General features: G+C 50.5%; 1 pseudogene across 1 annotated transcript; it reads right to left on the reverse strand.

Moving 5' to 3' along the window:
- Positions 1-1,810: 1,810 nt before the first annotated feature.
- On the reverse strand, positions 1,811-2,790 carry LOC306815296 (olfactory receptor 14J1-like; annotated as a pseudogene). The gene has a single exon. The product of its transcript is annotated as an olfactory receptor 14J1-like (transcript).
- Positions 2,791-11,366: the final 8,576 nt, after the last annotated feature.

Raw genomic sequence — 11,366 nt, forward strand, 5'->3', positions numbered from 1 at the left:
AAGAGCTCTCCAATGAATAGATTCATTGAATTGTGGAATAACAGAGGTGGGAAGAGCCTCCTGAGCCCCCTTGGCCTGGGTGTGGCTGGGATGGAGTTCCCTTTGCCCAGAGTAGCCCCTGTCCTGCTGTGCTTGGCTCCTGTGGCTGGAGTGGGTTTGGTCCCAGCCCAAGGCTTTGGCTGTTCCTGAGCAGGGCTGGCCCCACATGAGGCATCTCTGCAACCCCTAAACCAATGGCCTGGGAGGGGGGGCAAGTGTTCTTGGGGACACAGGGATGGGACAGCTGGGTTGGACTGACCCAAGGGATCTTCCATTCCATGGGATGTCCTGATCAGCAGGGACATGAGGGGGATAAGAGGGCCTCTGGATTTTCTGTATTAATACACTTGTCTTCTAAAGCAACTATGACATGTGGTGAATTCTTGTGCTGAATTCTTGTCTCTCCATGGTTTTCCTTTCTTCTGCATTTGGCCCTTGCTTTGTAGTCCCCTGACATTAATATCTCTTTATAGTGACCCACAACTGTTCACCTTATTTTCTCCTGTTTTCTGTGTAAGGAGGGACAGTGACAGAGACACTCTGTTGTCACTGGATGCCCAGAGGGGTTTAACCACAGCCACCTTGCCCAACTCTGCTCTTATGGGCACTCCCAGAAATGTCAGGGCTCTGTCAGGTGTCCACCCCTGAGCTCATGCCCTGCTCACAGCCCCAGGGGTGTGCCAGGGACACTGAGTCCTTCCATGGCACACACAGACAGTTCATTGCAGCACAGGCAGGGGCTCCCTGGGCTCTGCTGCCACTGACAGAGCCTGGAAGGGACCTCAGCCCTGTGGTGTCACCCTGCCCTGCCCCTGCCTGAGGTGCCCCAGGGCCAGAGGGATGGACACAGGGATCTCTGGGCACAGGAGCTCATCCCAGCCCTGCATCCAGTGGGTCCCAGGGGATGTTAATCTCTGGAAACTCCAGAAATAGCTGAAGGTGTTTGTGCTCACTGGGTTTATGTCCCCTCACACACACACAAGATATTCAGGACTGTGGAATGTCCCTACACTGCAAACACAGACTCCTGACCCATCACTTGATGTCCCTCCAGGCAGGGAAGAACAAACTCTGTGCCCTGGGGTGAGAAACCACTGCTGGAAGCAGCACTGACTTTGCAATGGTACTGCTGGGACAGCCCCACCCTGAACACTGCCACACTTTGGCTATCACTGCTGTTCTCTCCAGGGCACTGTGTTGGGCACATCCTTGAGAGCAAACTGGGAAGGAGATTGAAGCTTTCAGGCCCTGCACTGGGGAGATGCCCTTGCATGATGGAAATGCTGTTGCAGAGCCCAGCTCTGTCCCAGCAGTGCCCATGGCCTGTCCCTGCCTGCAGTGCCTGCACAATAACACAGCAGGACTGAGACTGAGCTAAAAGAGCCCTGAGGCCTTAAACCATCACAGGGGCTTTGAAGGGGAGTGTGGAACTGAAGGAAGGGGAGGTTATGGAGCAGAAGCCCTGGGAGTGCCTGGCAGTGAGGAGCACTGGGGTTCCCTTTTCACCCCAGCTCTGCACAAAGGCACCAACCTTGCAGCACCAGAGAAGCCAAGGAGGAACGATGTCAGGCAAACACAGCAACACCGAGTTCTTTATTTTTGTGTAAGCGCATATGTAGTACAACTCCAAGATTATATAGTCTATGGTTCACACTAGGAATGCAAATACTGAATTAAAAATGGTAAAGATGCAGATTTTCTTGTGAAAAAATTCTAACAAGTGTCATACCTGTGCCAGCAAAAAAACCCAAAAAACACAGGACATAGAGTGGGCATTAAAGAGTAATATTATAATAGTGATACAGGGGAATGAGAGTTTATTTTTTCTGAGAAGCATTCATGATGATTTTCCTCAAGCCATCCTTGAGCTCCTGGTTCCTCAGGCTGTAGATGAGAGGGTTCAGGGTTGGAGGTACCACTGAGTACAGAACTGACAGTGCCAGATCCAAGGATGGGGAGGAGATGGAGGGGGGCCTCAGGTTAGTAAATGTGGCAGTGCTGATAAACAGGGAGACCACAGCCAGGTGAGGAAGGCAGGTAGAAAAGGCTTTGTGCCGTCCCTGCTCAGAGGGGATCCTCAGCACAGCCCTGAAGATCTGCACATAGGAGAAAACAATGAACACAAAACAACCAAAAGCTATACAGACACTAACAGCAATAAGCCCAAGTTCCCTGAGGTAGGATTTGGAGCAGGAGAGCTTGAGGATGTGTGGGATTTCACAGAAGAACTGGCCCAGGACATTGCCATGGCACAGGGGCAGGGAAAATGTATTGCCTATGTGCAGCAGTGAATAGAGAAAGCCAGTGGCCCAGGCAGCTGCTGCCATGTGGGCACAAGCTCTGCTGCCCAGGAGGGTCCTGTAGTGCAGGGGTTTGCAGATGGACACGTAGCGGTCGTAGCACATGATAGTCAGGAGACAGTACTCTGCTGAAATGAAAAACACAAAGAAAAAGACCTGAGTAGCACATCCCTTATAGGAGATGTTCCTGGTGTCCCAGAGGGAATTGTGCATGGCTTTGGGCACAGTGGTGCAGATGCAGCCCAGGTCAGTGAGGGCCAGGTTGAGCAGGAAGAAGAACATGGGGGTGTGCAGGTGGTGGCCGCAGGCTACGGCTGCTGATGATGAGGCCGTTGGCCAGGAGGGCAGCCAGGGAGATGCCCAGGAAGAGGCAGAAGTGCAGGAGCTGCAGCTGCCGCGTGTCTGCCAGTGCCAGCAGGAGGAAGTGGCTGATGGAGCTGCTGTTGGACATTTCTTCACGCTATCCATAGTGGACTCTTGAAAGAAAATATTGAGGAGCTGAGACCACCCTCCTTGATTCAATACTTCTGGGATTGTTTTAGGAATCCACTCAAGACTATTTCTCTCCTTGTGTGGAAACTTCACTAAGAAGCTTTAATTTTTGAGATCAGGTTTGTGCTGCTGCTGATTTCACCGCCTCCTTTTCAACATTGCTCTGAGTCTGAACACTGGGGAGCCCAGAGGGAAAACAGGGCCCTCCAGTGCCTCCGTGCAATCAGACCTGCTGGTCTCACAAAGGTGCCCTCAGATTATTACACCTCCCTCTATTTATGGGTGATCACACTTAAAATGTGCTTGAAAAAAAGGTGGATTTCTTAAGACTCCTGTTTAAAAATATTTTTCTCTATTATCTCCCCATCACTACCATGCAACTGGATAGGGAGGCATATCTTATGCTTGTCTGGCTCTCTGCTGCCTGCAGTTGTGCCTACTGGGAGCTGTTTATCTCCACCAAGGCTTGTCCCTGCCAGTACTCTCAGAGCCCAGCCCAGCCCTAGGGGCTCAGCTCTGCCCTACAGACCCCTCCCAGCACAGGGTATTGCTCAGGGGCATCTCCCTGCCAGCAGGGCCTTAAGGGCAGTTCAGACAAATTGAGAAGCTGCAACCAAGGTGCTGCTGCTGCTGTCTATAATCAGAGGAAGGTGAGCAGGCACTTTGTGAGGGAGATGTGAGGCAGATCTGCTGATGCCCATGGGACAGGAGTCTCAGTGACACAGACACACCTGACAGCCCCTTTCCCTTCCCTTGAACAGAAAGCTGAGAGCAGACCTGGCCATGCACCACCATCTCCACAGCAGGAGAAATCTGTCCTGATGGGGGTCGCTCCTTCCCCCTCCAGCTTCTCCCCACTGTCCATGGGGAGCTGCCAGGAAGGCTGAGAGATGTCCCTGTCAGGTGGCACATGCCCTGGGTTGGCCAAGAGCCCTGAGGGCTGCAGGAGCTGCTCTGCAGGGCAGCCCTGGGCAGCCCTGGCTGCAGCCCCAGCTTCAGTCCCTGCAGCCATCCCTGGCAGCAGGAGCCATACTGTCCTGTCCCTCTGATGGTGCCCAGGGCAGCCCCGCTCTGCAGCACATTCTCCTCCTCCTGTGCCTCAGAGAAACTGGGAGAGTCCTCCTGACACATCCCCCAGTCTGTGGGGTGTGCTGGCTCCAGGAGATCCCTCCAGGAGCACAGGGGATATTGCCCTGCACCCACAGACTCACCATGTCCAGGGCTGTGTAGATGTTTCCTCAAGTGAAGTCTCACCTCAATGTCTTGCCGGTCCTGGTTGCCTTTAGCCTGTCTGTGCCTGGCTCCTGTCCCCTCAGTGCCTGCAGGCAGTGCCTTGAGCCCTGCTGGACTGGGAGAGGAGCACCTTCTCAGCAGAAATGTCTTTTTGAAGCTCTTCTTGGTTTACCTTGGGAACTGCCTCTGTGCCAGGAGACCAGCCTAACTCAGCAGCAGAGACACAGCACAAGGACTTTAATGACCCTCTCAGGAATTTGGTGCAGTTTACATCATACTCAGTCCCTGAGACTGTTCAAATACTTTTCAAAACTAAAAATTAAATTGAAACTTCAAAGTTTCTCTAAGTTTTAATGGGTTCCACTGAGGGATATGACTGAAATTTTCCCCAAATTCCAGGTAGAGCATCAGGTGGCACTGATGACAGAGGGGAGGTAACAAGTGAAAGGTGTCTCTGATCCTGAGCAAACCTGGATATGTTTCAGAAATACCAAAAGCCAAGGCCTGAGCCCCAGCCCCTGGTAAGGCAGATCCTTTCCCTCCCTTATTGCTCAGGGCTCTTCCTGGGCAACTGGGCTCTGGGCATGTGCAATGCCAAGGGCAGGACCATGGGGCAGACCCTGCCAGGCTGCTGAGCAGGGACAAGGAGGCAATGAGGCCCCAGCACAGCAAGGCTCACTTGTCCCCTGCTGGCCTCAGGCCCAGAGCCAGCAGCCATAGCCCAAGTGCTGCAGCAGTTGGCTCTGGCAGGGCCTTTCAGCTGCTGCCCATCCCTGAGCCCTCTGCAGCCCAGGCTGTCCTACGGTGTCCATTCCCTGTGCCTCTGTCCCTGCAGGCTGTTGTCATCCCCCGACTGCCCCACCTTGCTGACCCTTCCTTTGCTGACAGCTCTGCATCCTGCCTGCCTCTGCCTGGCTACACAAAGCCTTGGGCTGCTCCAGACTCCTTCTGGGGGATGTGTTGCCCCACAGCCCTGCCCTGGGACAGAAATTCCTTTCTCCTTGTGTTCAGACTGGGTCTCCCCACCTGCACTTGGCATTAATTCTTTCTTTCTCTGGCTCTTCTCTACTATGTCCAACATCTCTGAACCACACTTCATTGTGACCCAGGGCTCTCCTCTGCTGTTCTCAGTCTACACCCACTGAGCACAGAGTTCCTTTTCCCCTATATATTGGCCATCTTCCCAAAGCCTTGTAATTCCATCTTGTGAGATCTCTTTGCCTTCTCCAAGGTGTTTTTAAATGAGAACATTCTGCTCATAGTCTAAGAATATCACCAGAGGCACAAGACCAGCCTGCCCTGTTTATCTTTGTTGGGAATGAAGAATCAGGAAAACCTTATAAATATGTGTGCTTAGCAAAAGATTTTGAGAATATAGAAACCACAAGTGATATTGAAATGAAAGCCATCTTTGAGATACCAAACCTTAGTTAGTAAATAACTAGAAGATAAATAGGATGGCCAGCCAAAAGTAATCACCTCTTGATAGAACAATGCCTTCTGCTGGAGAGCAGGTCCAAAGGTCAGAGAAGACCCTGCAAGGGTCCAAAGAGTAGTTTTTAGGGTGTAAAATATAACACATTATGGCAATGTGTAATTCTTACAGGCTGCATGGAAATGCTATAGGGTTTGTATCTTATGTTAGATTGGTTAGTGGAAATGAGAATATTCAACATAGAAGATTTATTGCATTGTAAACAGGAAAATCGCTCTCTTATTTCTCTCTCTTACTTCTTCCACCACTCTCTTGGTCTTACTCTCTTATCCCCTGTCTCCGTCCTGCTCTGAGCTGCGGCTGGCAGCTCACAGAAGGATCCTGCACGCCTACGCCCTTTACAATAAACCTCAAACTTCAAGACCAGCTTATAGAGAGCACCTGAGTTTGTCCTGACGACCATCCCCCGACAAAGACTCTCACATGTCTTGGCTACTTTTGTCTGGGGGAAATCCTTGGATATATGGAATTTGGAAGTCCAAGTTCTAATTTTGGCCATGATCCCTGGACAAGAAGGCTGGTTCTTCTCAATATGAAGGAAGGAATAGAGCCCCCACTGTTTCAATGACTGATGTGAGCTGACCATCAGAAGCCAAGGCCTGCCAGAGCTGGAAGGTTTTGTTCTGGGAGATACCCTTGCATATAGGAAATGTTTTAGATACTGTACCAGTTCTGCCAATGGGCATTTGATAACAGGGACAGTTCTGTTGCGTAGCAAGGAAAGCACAGAGCCTGTGTGCTCCAGGAGCTGACAACAGGCAGCCCTTGGCATTCCAAGATCAGGAAGACCTGTTCCATGTTCCCTCAGTTCCATGGGGCCCCACAATGTCCCAATGGTCCCTGGCTTCCATGAGACCCGGAGGTGCCATAATGCCCCCTGGGTTATACATGGCCCTGAAGGTTCTTGATTGTCTCCATGATTCCAAAAGGCCCCACAAAGCCATAATGGCCTCTTGGTTCCACAAAGCCCTGCTGTGTTACCATGGCCCTTTGGTTTCATGGGCTCCAGTGGTGTCACAATGATCCCTTTGGTTTCATGAGGTCCCCACAGTGTCTCAGTGATCTCCATAGGAAGGAAAGAACCGAGTCCAGTGTTGCAGGGGCAGTCAGCAGAGACCAAGGCCAGCCAGACTTGGCGGTACTGGCAGATTTTGCCTGGGGACAACCCTCAAATGCAGAATTTTTGAGATAGAATCCCAATTTCAGAAATTAACACCTGGTCAAGAAGATGGTTCTTTTCCATAGGGAGGAAAACACAGAACACCAGTGTTTCAGGGGCAAATGAAAGGTAGGATCAGAGGCCAAGGCCAGCCAGAGCTCTCTGTCCTTTTGTGTCAAAACAACCCTTGGACATAGGAATTTTGGAGGTGGAACCCAAATTTTGGCGATTTCTGAATAGATAAGAAGATTGGTTCTTTTCCTTAGGGAGGAAAGCACAGAGCCCAAGTGTTTCAAAAGCAGAAGAGAAGAGAGGTGGCTCCTAGGAGGCCAAGCCAGCCAAACCTGTTTGTCCTGACAGCTTTTGTTACAGAGGAATCCTTGGATATATGGAATTTGGGAAGAGGAATCTCAATTTTGACCACAACACCTTGACAAGAAGGGCAGTTCCTTTCCATTGGAAAGAAAGCACTGAGCCCCAGTGTTTCAAAAGCAGGTGAGAGGCCATAGGGTAGCCACAAGAGGCCAAGGGCAGCCAGATTTGTGTGTCCCTGGCAGCTTTCACTTGGGAGTAATTGTTGGATGAATGAAGTTTTGGAGGTCAAATCCCAATTTTTTGCCATGGGCACCTGGTAAAGTTGGATGGTCTCTTCTTATAGGAAAGAAAGGAGTGAATCCCAAGTGCTTTGGAAGAAGATAAGAAGTGGCCACCCATGGACCAAGCCGGCCTGACCTGTCTCTCCTGGCACCTTTCATCTGGGGGCTATCCTTGAACAAAGGCATTCCGGAAGTGGAATATCAGTTTTGACCATGGGCTCCTAGACAGGAAGAAGTTCTTTTCATTAGGAAAGAAAGCCCCAGTTTTTCAGAGGTACATGGGAGCCAACCATCAGGTAGCCAAAGCCACCAAACTTTTCAGTCCTGTCAGCTTTTGTCCAGGAGCTGTCTTTGCGAAACAAGGAATTCTGGAGTCAGATTCCATATTTTGACCATGAGTATCTGGTTGAGATGGATGGTTTCTTCCCATGAGAAAGAAAGTGCATGATCCCCGTGTTTCAAAGGCAGAAGAGAGGTGGCCCTGGGTGGCCGAGGCAGCCAGATCCGTTTGTCCTGGCAGATTTCATCTGGGAATAATCTTTACACATAAGGAAATTTGGCAGAGGAATCCCAATTCTGGCCATTGGCACCAGAAGGAGAAGGACAGTTCTCAAGAAGGAAAACCCAGAGCCACATCTGCTTCAAGGGCAGATAAGCAGTGGCCCTCAACATGCCAAGGTCAGCCAGACCTGTGAGGTGGCCCCCAGGAGGCCCAGCCAGCCAGACCTGTTCCATGTTCCCTTGGTTCCATGAGACCCCACAGTGTCACAATGGTCTCCTTAATTCCATGAGTCTCTGTAGTGTCACAATATTCTCCCTGTGACAATATTCTCCTTGCTTCTGTAGTGTCGCAGTGGCCCCTTGCCTCCAAAAGGTCTGGAAGTGTCGCCAGGCCTCTGGGCTCCATGTGGCCCCGCTGTGTCACAATGGTTCTTGTGTCAATGGTTCTCTGCTCCTTCATTCTACAGATCCCACAGCTTCATCACTGACCCTTGATTCCATAGGGGTCCTGAGTGTCACAATAGTCACCCTGATTCCATGAGGCACCAGGGTGTCACAATGGTCTCTTTGATTCCATGAGGTTCCATGGTGTCTCCATGGTGTCCCTGAACCTGCATTGTCACAACTGACCCATGGTTCCCTGAGGTTCCTCAGTGTCACCATGGTCGCTGTCAGAGGCTGGATGAGATCAATGTCCCAGACACTTCAGGATGAGCTGTCAGTCAGTCACACAGTGGACTGGTGCTGACCCAGGCTCTGATTGACCCAGCAATCTCAAGTCCCACATGGGGGAAAGTCCCACGAAGGCCCAGAGTCTTAAAACATAGAGCAGGCACTGAGCCCATGATCTGTACCCTGCCTTCTGCTGGGGGTCTGTGTCTCACCCACACTGGAACCCCAGGTGTTGGTAGTCATGTGTGTGTCTTTCTATAAAAATTCTGTCTTTCTGTCTCTCTCCTCTCCTAATGCTCTTTATATGCACCAGTTTTGGGTATTGCAACAACTGAAGTGTTTAAGGGTTTCTAAGGTTAAATGGGTTAAGTTAATGAAGTTCCTGCAATGACAAGTGTTTTATGTTGAATTGGATGTTATATTAATTCTTTCCAAGAGTTCCTTCATTTTCTATACTTTGTCAGTAAAATTTGTGTCAGTTTTAGCCCTTGAAAATATCTGGCTGGGGTTTCTTCCTGTGAAACAAGTTCGAGTAAGTAACCTTGGTCACCCCCAGCATTTCAGTGTTCTGGGGGTTACAGCCCTGCAGGCTCATAATGGCCCCTTGTTTCCATGAGGCCCCACAGTGTCACTCTGGCCCTTGGTTCCATGAGCATCTGGAGTGTCACACAGGGTGATGCCATTTGTCCTTGCTGCTCCTCCCATCCTAGTGCCCCTGGAACAGCCCCGAGCCACCCGTGAGGGACAGGCCCTGCTGGGCCAGGCCTGGGCTCAGCCCTTGGCCTTTCTGCCGCCTCCAACCAGCCCAGGCCTTGCTCAGCATTGCAGTTCCTGCTCACAGCCTTTGGCTCCTGCAATCCTGCTCTCGAGGATCTGCCATCACCAGTCCCTGGGGAGCCTTTGGCAGTCCCTGCCCTCAGTGGGGCCACTGATGCTCCAAGGGACTTGGAGTTTTGCTTCTGACTCCTGGAGCTGAAGCTATCTTCAACTTTCTCTCAGTGCCTGAGGGTCCTGGACTCAGCCCCAAATTCACCATGGGGATCCTTAAAATACAGAAAGTTTTCAGGAGCTCATTTTCTCTCTCTATTTGTAATCAAGTCTCCAGGGCTTGTGCAGCTGCTTGGAGTCAGTTAGGAGATCTGTTAAGGAGGAAGACTTCAAAGTGCATCTCATGACTTTATTTTCCTCAAGGGAATATTTTTCTATTTTTCATTTCAGAGAGGAGCTGATAGAAGCTTTCCGCAGGTGATCTTGGTGCTGAATGTCTGCTTAGGAGCTCTGGGCACAGAGAAGAATTAGCCCCTTGCAGACTGACCCAGTTGGACAACCTGCTCCTCACGCCAACAGCACCAACTCTTGATATCTCCCACCTGGGACTGGCAACCAAAAATATAAAAAAACCTCATAAATTTATCTTTTTAAAAAAATGTTATTAAATAATAAAAATTTATTTTTATGAGATATAATATTACTATTCTATACATTTAAACCTCATTTTTATAATTAAATTAATAAACTTCATAATATTAGCAACCAAATTGGTCATTGTTTCTAAGTAATTGGTCATTGTTTCTAAGTAAGACAAATCCTATAAATAATTTATTTCTCCCTCTTTAGGATAATTCATAATATTTGTAATCTTTTTATCATCTTTATTATCAGCTTTTTTTCAGACAGGGTCAAGTTGGGAACTTCAGGGTCCAGGGAGACCTTTCTGGGGCACATTTGGGGCAGTATTGGGTCTGGAGAAAAAATTTAGAAGGAAGTCTGGGCTTCAGAGGGGCACTTGGGGGTCCAGGGAGGCACTTGGAGGTCACGGAGGAGAATCTGGGACCCTTCGGGGACAAGGCAGGCACTGGAGGAGCTCTGTCAGGGCTCTCTAGGGCGTGGGGGATTATGGGAGTTGTAGGCGCCGGTTATAGTAGGGTATAAAGAGGTTGCAGAGCATCATGGGAGCTCCAGGCAAAACTGCAATGTCTCTTTGTGAAGCATGGAGCATGATGGGGGATGGAGTCTCAGCTGGAATGGCGTGTTACTGGAACCGTGGAGCATGATGGGAGCTGTAATCCCGGAACTGCCTCTTGCCGAGAGTTTGGGGTTCGGGAGGGCCCTGCGGGGACACTTTTGCCTCTGAACAGCGACTTGAGGTCCTCAGAGGGGAACGTGTACGATTTGGGAGAGCTTGGAGGGATCTTGGGGAGCTCTAACCAGGCTCTTTAGGGCATGGGGACACAGCAGGTTTTAAACGACCTGACTGGGTTATGAGGTGCTCTGAGGTCATGGGGGATGGCAGGAGATGAATTCCCAGAAGTGGCTGTAACGGGCATCTCTGGGGTTGAGAGCGTTCCGGGGATTCGGGGATGGTTTGGGGAGGTTCCCAAATGGGCGCTGAGGGGACACTTAGGGATCCTGGAGGACATCTATTGGACATATGGGGGGGGAAACTGGGGTTCTGTGGAGCACGGGGTCTGATGGGTATTGTAGTCCCAGCTCCAATGGGGCTCTGTGGGGCCGCGGGAAATGACGGGAGTCAGAGGCACAAAGGAAAGATGGCACTGGCTCCAGGCACAACCCCTGAGGCCCCCGGTCCCTGGTGCTGAACCTCCTTGGTGGCACCTTGGGCTGGCACACACCTGAGGAGTGTGTGTGTTTTCCATAGGGAAAATTAGGAGTTTTAGGATTGCTTCAAAAGTAAAAAAAAGTGGGAAAAATCCTGTTTGCTTGAGTGGAGGTAGCTCTCCAAGCAAAGCAGGACACAGGTGAGTGAGGGAAGACAGGATGGGGTTGGGGAATGTGGAGCAAGATTGTCCACACTGGGTCAGACCTCAGGGCACAGCTTCTCTGAGCAGGCCAGATTTCTTGAGAAGAGACCCTGGATC

This window comes from Erithacus rubecula (assembly GCF_903797595.1).
Source record: "Erithacus rubecula genome assembly, contig: scaffold_113_arrow_ctg1, whole genome shotgun sequence".
In the NCBI taxonomy this organism is placed as follows: domain Eukaryota; kingdom Metazoa; phylum Chordata; class Aves; order Passeriformes; family Muscicapidae; genus Erithacus; species Erithacus rubecula.